The following is a 15700-nucleotide window of genomic DNA, read 5'->3' as shown; positions in this document are numbered from 1 at the left end:
TGACTGAGTACTGCCTCAGGAGCAAACAGGCAGAGGGCATACTTTGATGGTCAGTAAACAAACGTTAACTTACTTAGCACCGAGTGCTAGAAATAAAAAAAAAATGAATTCGGTTTGGAGGGTTTTTGGAACATTTTATGATAAAAATGTGGTATTACAGGTAACGTGTACACATGTGCTAGCAAATATCGTCATTATTGGTTATTGCAGCAGAAGAAGAACCAGTCATTCTTCTGAATCTCCAGGAAACAGGCTAGGATTTGGGAGGACAAGAGGGTGCTCTTCAGATGAAGATGTAGATAGAGAGGAAAACCGACTACCTGTTATATAAACCCAACATCATCAAAAGAAAGTTTTGGAGGCTGATCCCGTTGAAATAAATGGAGGATGGGGAATGACTTCGTGGTGGGTGGTCATAGTCAAGCATTTTTGAGAATGAAGACAGATTTAAAGAGGATGATAGCTTCAAAATTAGAGTGAATTCAGAAGTGTGTTAGAGGAAAGAAAATTGTAGTTAAATAGACAAAGGAATGGTGAATATAATTAGAATGCTGACTGGAGTCCCTATGTAGAAAATGAGATGCTGGTAGGACTTAGTGGCGTAAAAATGGCTCGCGGAGTGGGGGGCCCCCTTCATCACTGTGCACGGGCCCCTGGCCAGAGAGCTGACTGGGTCTGGAGAATAGGAGTCCCCCCTCCATGTACTTTGCAGGGGGGCCGCCTCAAGTTTCGTTACACCACTGAATTATGGTGAGGGGCCACTAAGATTTTAAGTTACGATCACCACCAGGTCCAGCCGTGGCTTTTTTCTTTGCCTTGTGGTCATTGTAGTGTTGTGTTTCCCATTATGAATGCAGGACAAGAGCTAGAATTAAAAAACACACAACTTGATAAGCTGCTCACATCTGACAAAACGAGACCTTGAGCTCTAGGAGAAGGACCCCATCAAATTAACGTACAACAGCCTCGAGCAGCACGAGAGATCCCGAAACATGGGATGCAGCTTAAGGAAGCACCACGGATAATGCCCCTTACAGCAGGTCTATAAATTTCAAACTATCTAGGCGATCTGCCCTCAACTGCCAGGAGACCATTTAATGTTGTGCTTATTTACGTATTTCGATTTGGCGTATAGGGCGACCCCTAGTAAACCGTTTACGGCTGGCACTTAAAAAACAAAGTTAATTACTACGGCGCACATCAGCGTCCAGACACGCGCAGACCTCTGACAACCAATGGAAGCTCTTCATTTCCTCCACCGAAATCCGTGCACGCGCCATGCCCGGCAGCCAGCCCCGGTGTGTGAGGTCCGGGAGCTGGCATGCCTCCCCTGCTCGCGGCGCGATCTCTCAGCCGCAGGAGCGGCTCTCCTGCCAGCTGAACTTTGGTCCTGGAGAGCAGCAGGTGCAGGCAAACCAGCTGGTCCTCCTTCGCGTCCCTCCAGTAACAACGCAATGTGTCACTGTGTGTCTAATTGTCCCCTGTAGAGTGATTCCTTCCCCGCCTGCTCTGTTTACCCGCTGCCGAAGGGGAATGCTGCAGGCCCAGAGCAGCTGCTGACACAAGAGCACAGGCTGTGCATGCTTCTGAGATGCACAGCCCTAGCAGCGACTGGCGTATGTGTGATGGCTGCACACGAGAACAGGATCCACGTCACCGGGCCAGTGCCGTGTTTTCAATTAACAAATCGGTGTATTCTGTGGGACGTAGTCTCGTTTCAGTTGAGTCACATGCACGATTACACCTGAAAATAATATTAAGCAGTAAGAAAGACCAGGGCAGACAAAGTTGTGTCCTGGTGACAATGGGTTATGACCCTAAATCAGAGGTAAGTGTCAGGGGTTGGGAGAGAGGGGTCCGTTGCTCTGTGGCCTGGTTCTGTTTAGTGATATGGCAAGAGTCAAACGTTGCTGTTGACAGTTTCTCTGTATTAGGCGTTCACTTCATTAGTATGTCATTTTCTATAACAGACTTGCCTGTGGTCGTTTATGAGCGCTGAGAATCCCTGGTTGGGCAGCCATGCGCTGTATTAAAAGCATGCGGTTCTGCAAACATCCTCATCGGCACAAGCGCGGTCCAGAAAGCGAAAGAGGATCGCGCCAGAGCTGGTCTTTATGGGGCCATGTGTTTCAAACACATGGCCCCATAAAGATAAGAAAACGTTTACGTCGGGCGGAAAGCAGGCGAGGGAGTCCAAGTAGGCCGTCCCAAAAAGCCAAAGGGTGGCAACATAGAAAGCTCTTTTCCAAAGGCTGGCCACCGTTTAGCATAAACAGTGACGCCGGCCAATGGAAAAGAGGGGCGGGGCTTAAAGACCTTTTCCAAAAGTAGTCAGTATCACTAAATCTCGCTGAGTGAGCTGCGCAAGAGCGCAGCAACGCTAGCCGAGAACTAAATATTTATGCAGTTTGGTTTAAAAACACTGCATCAGAGGAATTCAGATGTGCGGTGGGGCACACATTTTCCTAGTGTCTTTGCCCACAGCAGCTTGTTGTGCACCAGCCCACACAACATCCAGCTATACTCATTTACGAGCAGTCATTCTCATGGACAAATTGCGGTTTGCAGTGCTGCCACAGGAGTTCCTTTAGTCCTCTGGCATCTCTGCTGTCTGGATGTTGAGAATAAAGCTGGATTCCACGAGGGTGGGCAGCAGCACAAGAAAGGTGGTCAGGGAGCAGCCCTCTCTCCCTCGCAGAGTCATTACCCACACCAAACTTCGCTACACCAGAGACATAAGTGTCTTGTACTAGGAGGTTAGGCAGGCAGACCTCACAGAGAGAATACCAATGAGATGGTATTAGGAAAGATACTGGACCACCCACAGAAAGGTGTAAGGCATCCACCATCAACACAAATCTTCCATGTTACCTCCAAGCACCAACTTGTATTAAAAAAACAAGCATTTGCAATGCAATAGGTCTCGCAATGACATTTTGAGCTATTGACATTGTAAATGGCAATGCCTTTAAAAAAATTTAAAGAATTGTTATTTACAATACCAAAAGCAACACGTATTGCATTGCATAGCGCGGTGTCTATGAAGACAGCGCTGCGCTTATTAAAGCTAATAATTAAAAAAAGTGTGTGTGGGGGGGGTTACAGAGCATTGGCATAGCCAATAGGTCTCGCTTTTGGGAACTTATAAGTTTTTAGTTATGCAGCACTCTATCCTTGGTTCAACAACATCAACTGTTGCAAGGCTAAACACTTATAAGGTCCCAAAGGTGAGACCTATTGGCTATGCCAATGCTGGTTTTACCTTCTTTTCACACCCACACAGGAGCTACATCATCAGTTTCGCTCTACTGTGGAAGGTAAACCACTCCGGAGCAGTTTTTGCCTCAAGGGGAGTCATCGGTTAGGTGCAAGCTGAGTACAGCTTGCACCTAACCTGACATAGTCCCATAGCACCTAACATGGGTCCCATGTCTAGGCATACCATTTCCACTTCAAGCAGGTAAGATGAACTGAAGGTGTGGATGGCCTAGACCGCGACAACCAGACTGTCATCTTAAACCGGGATTTTTTACCCAGGGACCAAATTTCTTTTTTCTTCTAATGTGTCAGTGAGGTTGGATCTGGTGGGACGCTCTCGTGGTACAAAATACATGTAGCATGAAACTGTCTCTTTAAGGGGACTTAGTATTCATTAGCTCTGCCCAGTGCCTTCAAGCACAGATTTATCACAGAACGTGCTCCTTTGCGGAATGCTGCTTCAAGGTGACAGATGTTGTTATACATGAAAAAGGCGGCGCATGAATACAGTTGTGGATGAATGCTTATTATGGGAGTCCTGGACTATCAAGCCGCACACATCACACAAAACCTCCATCTCTAGCGCGTGCACACACACAAGCAATTAGCACACTGCACATCAGACTGTCAAATGATCGGGAATAACTTCTGACGTCTCAGCTCTTCTGAACAGAATTCCACGTGACTACTTGTGTAAAATATAGATTTACCAGCTAGTACCTGGCACAGGCTGTAATTTTATCACAGGTCACACGATAGCCATGAATTTCAACAAGGAAGAGGCAAGAGCGAACACCACTGAAGTGAGACATAGTAATGATGTTAAGATTAGCAATCTCAACGCTGTCGACCTAGGAAAGATGAATATCTTAGTCGACCACCTCTCCAATTAGTTGCTCAGCTCACTGAGCTATCTCGCCTGCCTTGGAATATAAAAAAAGCAGTCAGTTTGCAACTTAACTCTGTCCTGCTAAGCATCACTGCTACCTGCAAGTGGGAAATGTCAATTCATTTGCATATTAAAGGTCGTTTTCATAGTAAAATAGTTATTTTTCGTACAATTGGCTCCTTGTGCTAACCTCCGCATACATAAAACTCTTCTGCAAAATAGAAGGTTGAGCGTGAATCCCAAAATCTAATGGAAATGACATTTTCAACTGGCGCTGCTCAGTGCGTGTTGGCATTTCTGGGCTGGCACACCAGTGACCAATGCTTTCTGGGATGCACGGACAGGTGTGTTCGACTCGGAGTGACTTTCCCAAGCTCATTAAAAGATAGCATCTCCAACGTGTTCAAGGGAGAATGCAGATACGACTTGATGGATGGAGGAAGAAAGCTTGCATGTTTAATTATTTTAACAGCCATGAAGGAATTAATAAGGAGTACAAAAACAGCTTGTGGTCAATACGCGAGCACCTAGAAAGAAGTTATTAAAACGCCATTACGTCTAGCGACGCATGACAGGATCCACGCAAGGACGGGAGGTGAGGAAGGGAGCCGGGGAGGATCTAAGGCTGGACAAGACCTGTGCAGGGTGCGGGAAGTTGTGAACGATGCTCAGCCATTCTGTCTCCCACAACATGCACTTAGGAGGCCTGAGTGGAACTCAGCCTCTCATTCTTCACAGGTCAATAAAACAAATATCACTAACTTGAGTTATATGTAAGTGCCTCGGACAATGTAGTACATCTAGTAAATAGGAACACAAAGCTTTTGTGCTAAGCTGACGAGTCAGGTGGCTTCCAGAGTGAGTACCAAATGATTCTAAAGCTACTTTTTGGAACTCCGCTTCCCTGGGAAATCAAAAGGTAAGACATAACTTGGAAGGTGGCCAATTATTTAATGATAACGCCCTGTGAAACGCTTGCTAATGTTATATGGAGACGCGTATGCATTATAATGTTAACTCACTGATTCCACTGTCTTGTAAGTGTTCAGAAAGATTTTCAAACACAGATTCCACTAAGTCCCTTACATCCCGACATTCACTTAAACTGACCCTAGAAAAAAAACTCACTGCGGTGGTGCGCAACATAATAAGTGAAAGTTCACAGGAGTGCGGTGCTGCGCAATGTAATAGGTGAAAGTCTACAGGAGCGCCAGGGGTTGCTGGAACAGACAAGGAAGCTTTCACGCATCCAATCCTGTGTGCGGGAGTAATTGCCACCGCTCCTTTACTGAACTTGGCCTGTCCTGCAGGATCCCCATTGTATGCTGCTCCCAACGACACTGGCAGGCTATTGGATTCCTTATACAGTCGCCACTGCGCTTCCTCAGTCAATTAAATACCTTTATCGTATCCGATTTGTCAGTGTCAGTCCTAATCTCCGAAATACCCACCACCTCGGGAGTTTTAAGGGCGCTTTTTACTGAAATACAAATACTGCTGTGGCTTGTGTGAAACTAGGTGACGTGACAGGACAAGCACTCGCCATATGTTTTCACTCAGCCGCTTGTTTATATTTGCATCGCACTTTCACTGAAAGCGCGATACAAAAATAAACACGGGGCTGAGTGAAAACAGATTGCCCCCATAAGGATAAGAAATTGCTTTGCGACAGCAGCAAAGCAGACGGCCCTGGCTGGATCGGCTGGACGAAAAGGCGAAAGGGCAGCGGCTACAAAACCCCATTTCCAATGGCAGGCCACCATTTAGCATAAACGGTGACGATAGCCAATGGAAATGAGGGGCGGGGCTTGAAGCCCCCTTCTCAAATCTGTCTTTTACAAAATCTCTCACCCAGCGAGCAGCGCTTTGCACTGCAACGCCAGGCCAGACCTAAAATTCAGCAACGGAAAAGGGGGCGACATGGGGTTACAAAAGGGATCACTCTCTCAGATTTCCTATATAAAAGGTAGTCCCCAGAGTAGGCAGCAAAATAGTTCTGGAGTACTAAAACTTGTCTTAGCCTGAACAGCTGCCTTGTTTTCTACTCAAGAAGACAGGACTACCAGGATCTAGCATGAGGACTAGAATCTAACCACAAGACACACAATTGATGGATGGAATGCAGAGCAAATCAAAACATTCACCCCCAGTCAAGAGATCTGGGTTAAATTCATCATTCTTTTGCTCACCATGCCAGACCTGGCCATATGTAAATCAGTCTTGACCCTGTGCCTAGTGTGAACAGTCCAGCCCGAACTGCCAAGCCAGGTCCTCCCTGGACCGGAAACAAGCATACTAGGACCGGTTTCGGGGTTTCACCCCTCATCAGCCAGGATAGCTTGAAACCAGTGGCACAGTAAGACCTGGCCTGGCAGTTCGGGCTGGACTGTTCCCAATGGGCGCAGGGTCAAGACTGATTTGTTTACGACTGGGTTTAAACTGGAAAGGCATGGGGACAAAAAATGATGGATTTAGCCCAGATCTCTGTACTGGGCGAATGTATGATATTGTTCTGCATTCTGTCTATCAAGTGTTCTTTTTGCTAGAATCTAACTATGACCAGTACGGAGAAGAGGAAGGTAAGAACTGATAATCTTTTCTCGATGGAATGGAATATAAAGTAAGATCCTTAGGCAGCAATTTCACCTAAAAAAAATAAATCTATCTAAATAAATATTTTATCTTGAAGGAATGCAAGTTGTCATGCAAGGCCCTACCTTTTGCTCATCATTGCAAGCCTGGGCAGCACTTGGTCTGGCTGCTCTGAAAAAATGCAGACCCGAGAACAACCACTAATGACTCCTCATATCGGGGCACAGACTTACCAGTCAGCATTTCTAGCAGTTGTGGCTAGATCCACTGAAATCTTACAAAACGCATTCAAGGACACTAATTTTTGCAGCGCTGGAGTGATCTGCACACCTGATAGTTAATGCCTTTTTTCACCCATCTGAACAGAGACATTGCTCCTATCTTAGCCTGAACTTGTTTTCCTACTATTTTCCCTAGGACTTTGGATTTAGTGGTTATTCTTGAACCAAGACCAGTCTGTAGTGTTGTAAAAGGGGTAGAACCTCTTGCATGGAACTCAAGGGGTCCACAATAGATAGCAGAACATTATCTACGAAGTAACGCACCTTTTATTGTGAGCCTCCAAAAATCATTCCCAGTACCATAAGAGACTAATCAACTGAGCTAGGGGTTCAAAAAGTGCAATAAGAAAATATAGGAATAAAGGACAACCTTGTCTGGTCCCACTGGAGAGCCCGATACAATCCACCCCCACTCCATTGATAAGTATTCTAGTTTTCTGGGACTTATAGCTGACCCATATATTTTTAGTATTAACAGTCTGACTCCTTCCTGGTCCAGCAACTGTTGGGGTAAGTAACACGCTGCGATATATGGTTTTTCCACGTTCATCGCCAGTATCAGTATGAAACACCTTTAACAATCAGGTGCAGAAGGACCCTATGTATATTAGCAAACGTCTAGTGATTATTTATGAAACCAGACTGGTCAGGATCAATTGAAGACAGCATGCTTCTTTTTAATCGGTACATCAGAACTTTTGTAGATTACAAGATTTGGTCTGTATACAGTGCAGGCCTTGAAAATTCATTAAAATATTACTAGACCTTCAGGTCGAATAACTTCAATAATCTACGCAACCTACCTGTAATGTACTTGACCTATAAACTGGTCTCAAATCGTGTGATCATTGGCAAATATTTCAGTTCAGCATTTCTGCTGTACAAAACAAAACTCGTTTGAATAAATAGACTAATCGCTTGCTCCATGTGTTATAAGAATCTAGCAAGAACAGAGGTATGCAGTTCCTAAGGGAGAGGAAACGGGAAGGTGATGCACGCTGGCACGCTCTTGTCCTCCTACTTCAAAGGGCACCAACACGGATATAACCGCCCCATCACATACACTGATGTCCAGACCTGAATAGGTCCCGTGCTGTGGAGCACCTCATACTGAGTAAGTACTGACTGTTTCGCTTGCCCTCCCCTTTCTACTGACAAGATGGCTGTCTCCCGATCTCTCCATTACATTCCCGTACACGGGTCCCTGCACGCTTACGCTGCAATACCCCCATGCAAACTCACCATTACCCATGGCGATCTCCTCATTGAGGCTGTCCGGGCCCCGTGGCACAATACACCCTTCACCCTCCCTGCCAGTTTATTTGCACATTTGCCCGCATGGGCTCCGCCCAAATGCAAAAGCCACGCAGTGCCTCCGCTTCTAGCCCGTCCTGCTCATTACCTTCCACTCCGCCGCTTGTCCACACCACGTGGACATCCCGACAGGCTGCCGACTCCTGCTTGATGGGATTCGTGGTGCCAGCCGCCTTGAACAAATCACGCTCGGTACCCATCTACCACGGGGTGCATGTGCATTGACATCCAATACGTGCTTCCCAGTACCGCTCGACCACACAACACGGACTCAACCTCTAGTTGTCAACCCTCACTAGAGTCGATATGAGGCGCCTCATGCTATGTACAACCTACCCTTCACTACTACCCAAGCCCTGTAGCTACTCCCCGTTGCCAGAACCCTAATACCTGTGATAAGCTCTCCCTTGCGCATTGACTCTTGTTGTGTTTTTTGACTCTCATGATCCTTCATTGGCCAATTGGCGAGTATCTCGGACATCACAGCTGGGGCTTTTAATACATCCCCATCTAGGTGAGTCCATCTCCAGTATGATAGGGACACATGCTGGGGACACTCATGCGTCGGGATTCCTCCACCCGCCCCCGCAGGACGATCCCACACTCCTGGGTACAATAATGTTTCATGGCGTTGCCACACACAACACATAATCAATTATTTAGTGTGTCTGCATGTCCTCGAAGTTCCACCACTGTGTTTGGAGTTGCACTCATGCTTTTTAACTGGTTTTTAAACTGTCTTGTGACTACGCCCCTCCTTGGGCTACGTACCTCCATGTACCATGTGTAACTATGACCATTTACCCATGTTATATTTTCTTAGTTGTTTTCCTCCCTCCAGGTGTACTCCAGAAGGTATTACTGCACTTTTGTCCACACTTTCACCTTTACACAGGACGACACGAGTCCTGATTACAGGGGACTTGATCTTTTAATCCACATACACTGGCCGCCCCCATTAGAGTAGATGAGGATCCCCAGGTCCTGAAGAAATGCCATAGACCAGACTGGACTATTTTGGGCATGAAACATGTCGACCATCTCCACCCCACACACATCACTGAGCTGCAGCAAGTATAATTTTCCTCGCCAGTCACAACTTTTACAGTCGGTTGTTTTGATCTGTAGCATAGAATCCCAGTGAATAAAAATATTTTGGGGAATCCTCTAGCTATTTAACTCACTTTTTGCTTCCCATCTCTAATACCTACACATACACCCCCCCCCATCACACTCTAGCTTCACGTTGGCAATCAGAGAAGACCTCCGGCAAAGAGCCCCCCTGTGGGGTCCATTAGGCATTGAATCGCCGGCCCAAGGAGGAGCTGCCGTATGATAAGGCATGCCGTCGTTTGGGGTGTGCGAGGGCCCTTACTCCTAATTGGAGCTACTCCACCTACAGTTTCCTTCTACACCTGGAACACCCAACCATCCACTGCCCCCTATTCCAGTCCCCCATCTCCCCAACTACAACCCTCCACTTCCCATTTCCTCTCCATTCGGAACTGCATACCTCTGTTCTTGCCATATATACTATATGCTGGACCTACCAAGCCCCTGTCCCTCCTTTTTGTGATTACTAATAAGTATCTAGCCCACATGATCTCCGACTTGCCTCTCAGTATAATCATAGCATTGCCATCAGGGCGGAGACAGGAGTGTTTCTCAGTTCATGTTTAAACACTCACTTTTAAGAGATATGTTACTACGGCATGATGTTGTAGCGCACGGTCCTTTACCGACCGTACATTTCCAAGAAATGGCCTAAAACCTTCCCACTACCTTGCAGCTTTACTGATAAAACTATATAACGTGTTAACAATAATCTGTGAAAATTGGATTTCAGAAAACAATCATCATTTGCACAGTGTTCTGATTTGTTTTTCATCCTATAAAATATCTTTTCATCAAAAAAAAAAAAGAAATCAGCTTTCTCAACTAGTGAAATATATTTTGAACTGTTTGTACGGTTGACTTATTAGCTACTTAAATGTGTGTTAGGAAAAATCTGATACCCTACATTCTTTCATTTCACACTTCATACAGCAGGTCAGACAGTTCACTTTTCAAAATCCTGGAACTCTGCAGTCAGAGAAGGCAAAGTAAGTATAAACTGACTTAGGACATCTGTCTCTGAACATAGAGAAAATATGACAAGAAAAGAAACAAGATTTAAAGGCATCTTTATTGCTCCTTCACTTTCAGACTGTACAGAACACCTGTTCTTTGTCAACTCACCAGAACGGGCGAGTAAATCCTAAATATAGCTTGGCCTGATAAAATCTGACTTGCGGTCTGCAGTGTATTGTTCTTTAGCTTTGCCTGTCTTGTGCATTAAAGTTATTTCAGCTTCACTCAGTTTCCTTTACACACCCTGGATATCATAAGGTACTTAACACCTTGGCCGGCTGGGGAATCAAAAGTGAGGCAAAGAGTTTACAGAACACATTAATCGGGCCATCAGGGGTCGGTGTGCATGTGAAGTAGGTTTTTAAATTACCCTCTCTATCACTTTCCATTTGATTTCCCATTCCAATTCCTAATTTGTGTTCCGTGGAAGGGTGGGCAGGTGTATGGGCATTAGAAAGTCCGTTATTACCTGGCATGGTGGGTATTGGCTTTTGAAGTTCACTTACGGACAGTTATCACTGCTGGCCTGCAGGACAGCAATGAAGGACCTCCACTTTTTTCGGCCATGGGCAAGTTGCTGTATGGTGCTCCAGCTGTAGTTCAGTGTCTTCATTTTTCACAGTTCGCCTCCCAGTGTTCTTTGGCCTGCCTCGCTTTAATTTGCCTTCTGTGGTTCAGTGGAGAGCTGTTCTTATGATGGAGTCATGTTCTCTTCGGACGATGTGTCCTACTCATCCTCTCCTCATAATGATGGTGTCAATGAACTCGTACTTGCATCTTGTGAGCAGCTCCTGGTTGGAGATGGCTTGTGGCCAAAATAATAAACAACATTTTTCTTAGATTACTGGTGTGGAAGGAGGAGTTTGGTTTTGTTGCTTTTCATGATGCGTCAGCATACTGATCCATAGAAGAATGTGGACAGAATGCACCTCTGGATAAAGCCTCAGCTTGATGTTGGTGCTGTAGTGAGACGACCTCCACACATTGTTCATAATCCTAAAGCATTTCTCACTTTCAGTCTGCTCTTGAGGTCTCTGCCTGCCCCTCCATCATGTCGGATAGTACTGACTAGGTAGGTGACCTTTCCAGTAAAGGCTAGGTCATCTCCATCCACCTTGATTGATGAAGGGTTTGGGATGCTGAGCGACATGACTTATGATTTCTTTATGTTGATCTTTAGGCCCACTTGCCAGTTTACAAACCAGGCTTTTGTAAAGCTTCTGATGAAATTCTAGTAAGGTTTCCTTTTTTCATTTTCCACCCCAGTCAAAACGCATCCTATTGCCCCACACTGTGGATTCCGGTGTTGTCTTTAGTGCATCTCACACTCGTCACTAAAAGCTGATCACCCTTATTGGCTTTTTCGAGCCATAGAAGAGCTTTCTCTGATCTCTCCATCGGATGTAAATCTAGTTGGCTTCTCAGTTTCATATTTCTCTTGAAGAAGAGTGAGGATTTTACTTTCCTTATACTGCTGTTCTTTAGTTCTAATATCAGACTCTAGTTTTTAATTCGTGAGGGACCAAATGAGTTTTTGATAAGTTTTAATTGGAATGGCTTTGCCAATGATTACCGCCTTGAATTTGTCCTAAATGATAGCTCGCTGCGAGTCAGAGTGTGTATAATTAGAGAAGTGTTCCATTATTTGGTCTTTCATCTTTTTCTCATGGAGCCTACCTTTTTTCTCATGGAGCCTACCTTTTAAGTTTGGATGAGTTACATTTCCAAAGCCTCCTCTTTCTGTAGGATTCCCGCCATATGAAATCCCATATCATGAGTGCGTGGTCTGATAAAGTTATTAAGTCTGTCTCAATTTTAGCTGTTTGAGTTAACATGGAGCCTGCCCTACATATCTGGTCAATTTTAGAGAAGGATCTGTGGCTGTAAGAAAAAAAGTGAACTCCTCATCTACGGATCATCTCTTCCTCAATAAGTCCCATTGGCCTGAAGTCTAGACTGGAGACCCTGTGACAAGCTTCCCACCATGAGGCAATTTAGTCTGCGTTTATCCCTGTTTGGGTTGAGACCCATGTTAAAATACTCTGCTCACAGAATTTCTTCCCTGGTCTTTCTCTGCACCAAATCTAAGACCATGTAAATATGCAGTTCCGGATTAGTGTTGGAGGCACATGAGGCTACCAGTGTTACCAATCTCCCACAAAGATTGTCTAGGAGAATTAAGTTATCTTCCCTCATGTATCTATAATCTTGAGGATACTTTTAGATGGTGAAAATTACTTGACTGGTGCTCCCTTTACCTCCTGCACATTCCTTGTGGGTTTGGATAGGACGTATTGAGATGCAGTGGAGGCTGAAGCTCCCCTTGGCTTTTCAGATGGTGAAAACCACCTGCTGAAGATCCTGATGAGGTCCTTGAACATGTCCTTAATCTGGAGTGATTAACTCCATGGTCCTTCAAAGTCTAATACATTCTCTGACATGTAGGGAACTCACAGACAAGTGTGACAATCAGAAAAGTTTAGGATACAGAAGTTAAAGAATGTTCTCTCCACCCCTCCCAAAACTTTTTACTCACATGACGGAACACTACACAAATGACAAAAGGTATGATGAAGTCTCCTCAAACTGTCATAAAAATAAAACTCACTTTCATATAATGGGGAAAAAAAAGAAAAAAAGAAGAAAAAAAAAAAAAAAGAAAAAAAACGCTGCAAGTGAAGAATCTCACCCTAGGATATCAAATTCTGTTGGTCAGTTCCACATAAATACAGAGCCTCTGACTGAAGAATCCGAGCTGGGTAGAGCACCAACATTAGCCTTGCAGGTCTGCGTAATGAGACACCAATAGGCCAGCCTCAGGCTTAAAAGCCGTTCTGTTTCTGTCTCTCTCCTTGGTTATACTAATAATCTCGGAATGCTTTCATACATTTCAGATTTGAGAAGGGAAAAAAAGGGTTTGGAGAGTATAAATACTATTGCCGCCAAATTTGTCAGTGTTACTATACAATTGGCCAACTTGAAAAAATGAAGAAATGGCAAGCAAGCTGGGGGAAACCAATTAACCTCCACTCGCTCTCAGCACCCCTCCCTCTGGAAACTGGGCAAGGCTAGTAGCTATTTTTTTTTATATCGGCTGGTGTTTGTGAATACTAGGAGAGTATTACACTTTATCCAGATTGGCAGTATAATATGCTGTTTATTGTAGTCGACAAGTGTGAAGGGCACAAAGGAATGGGTTGAATACTTGCAAAGTCACAGACACTGTCAATTGCTCTGGGCTACGTTCCAATACATCGTTTACTACCACCTTACTATTTCAGACAGAGACCAGCTATTTGCAAATCAGCCTGCATATCGTGTTGTCATGACTCACCAGAGAAGCATTGAGTGGGTCATGATGCCTCTCTCCACTCTCAAAAATGGTGATAAATAGCATATATGCAAAGGCACAGAATGTAATAGTTTGTTTCTAGCTATTTTTTTGTGTGTACATGTATTTAACCAAAACCGGGACTCAATGGGTTGAGTTACTGCTGTAAGTTGTGTATCAGGCCTTGCGGCTATTTGTAGAATTATGTTGCTTTTTAAAGTCATTGTACCATGCACTCATTTAGGCAGAAAACTGTTTTTCTAATGTAAATTCCACTATACTGTGGTAATAAACTGGAATTGGACCTTTTCACTATAGTAATAAAATGTCACGTTATTCGTACATTTGCGCGACGTAATTTTTGAGGCCATATTTACTTTAACTGGCATGGCTTCTATATCTTTCATGGGCAATTAAAAATAGATATCCTGAAAAATACAGTTAAAACGGAGTTGGGAGGGAAAAAGAAACATAAAACCCATGAGAAATTCCTGTTGTTGCCGTTGGGTACATACACCTCAACTCTCCCCACACAAATGGGTGGTTCATGGCTCACCAAACATCATTCACTTTCAACATGTTTCCAAATAAAGAAACAGTACTGTATTGACAGTGCATGCCACCTTACTATTATCATAGACATCAATGTCACCAGTCATGTCATTTACATCCTGTGATGAAATAGGTTACATCATTCACAAAATCATGAACAATCCATTGAGGGGTTAAAAATGGTTTAATCTGAGGAGGCGGAACTTATATTGGTGTAGCTAACCATAACTGGCTGCATTTCCAAGGGGAAGGGGGCTTTGATTTTATTTCACCCATTTCTTCTTGTGGACAACTCAGGGGTTTTCTTTTGTTAAGAGAATACAATGCAATTCTAAGTTTGTTACATTTTTGTCATTAGTGCAAAACCTTATTCCGAAACAAAGTTTGCCTTGGGAAAGTCACTTAGTCATGGGTTGCAGAAGAGTTTTGACTATTATCAGATTTTGAAGTGAAATTAATTAGACTGTAAACATTAAGGGGAAATAAAATGGGAAAAAACCTTTACAACGCAGTCATTACAACGCAACATCCTTTACACCGCATGCCATTACAACGCATGCCACTATAACGCATTATAAGGTAAGTAATGGGGGATCGTAATTTTTAACCCTACACTATCCAACACTTACCCAACTGCTGCACTCACTGGAGTGGGAATAGTAATTTTTACCCCTACACTATCAACACTTACCCTACTGTTGCCCTAAAAGTAATATGCGTTGTAATGGTATGCGTTGTAAAATCATGCGTTGTAATGGATGTTGTGATGTAAAAACTGCGTTGTAAATGTTTGCGTCGTAACGTCACACATTCAAACAAAATAAACTGTACTGCAGAAGAATTGATGTGGTCTGCCTGATAAGTGATCAAGCATATTCAGGTTATCATAACGTATTTAATTCAACCGAGGGGAAATGAATGTACTAGTACAGGGTGCTACAGCTCAAAGAAAATTATCGATGGGACCATCAGTACTCTGCCATAAAATGGCAAAAGGTTTTTCAGATCAGGAATGATGGCCTTTTGGATGTCTCAAGACCTGAAAACTTAAGAAGCTCCAAAGGACACGAATGGGGTACGGTGGTGGGAGAGTCTTTGCATCGAGGTGCTATAGTCAGAACTGAAGGCAACTGCGAAATCAACTGGAATTAAGACCACACATATTGGGAGAGCAGGAAATGGCTCCAGGTAATGAAGAAGCTTGGGTGGAGCTGGTCTAAAATGCCCAACACTTAAGAGCTTTATGTGTGAAAGTAAGAGTCCTAACATTGTCACAACAGGTTAGTGTAAGGTGCCAAGCAACAAAGTTTGTAGATACCCTGTACACAAAAGAAAACAGGCTAAATTCCTCTG

General features: G+C 44.2%; 1 protein-coding gene across 4 annotated transcripts in view; it reads right to left on the bottom strand.

Annotated features, from left to right (window-relative positions):
• Positions 1 to 15700, bottom strand: part of DCTN4 (dynactin subunit 4) — a 117827-nt gene that overhangs the window by 65955 nt on the left and 36172 nt on the right. The window lies entirely within an intron of this gene.

This window comes from Triturus cristatus, chromosome 7 (assembly GCF_964204655.1).
Source record: "Triturus cristatus chromosome 7, aTriCri1.1, whole genome shotgun sequence".
In the NCBI taxonomy this organism is placed as follows: domain Eukaryota; kingdom Metazoa; phylum Chordata; class Amphibia; order Caudata; family Salamandridae; genus Triturus; species Triturus cristatus.
This window is presented reverse-complemented; position numbering and strand designations above follow the sequence as displayed.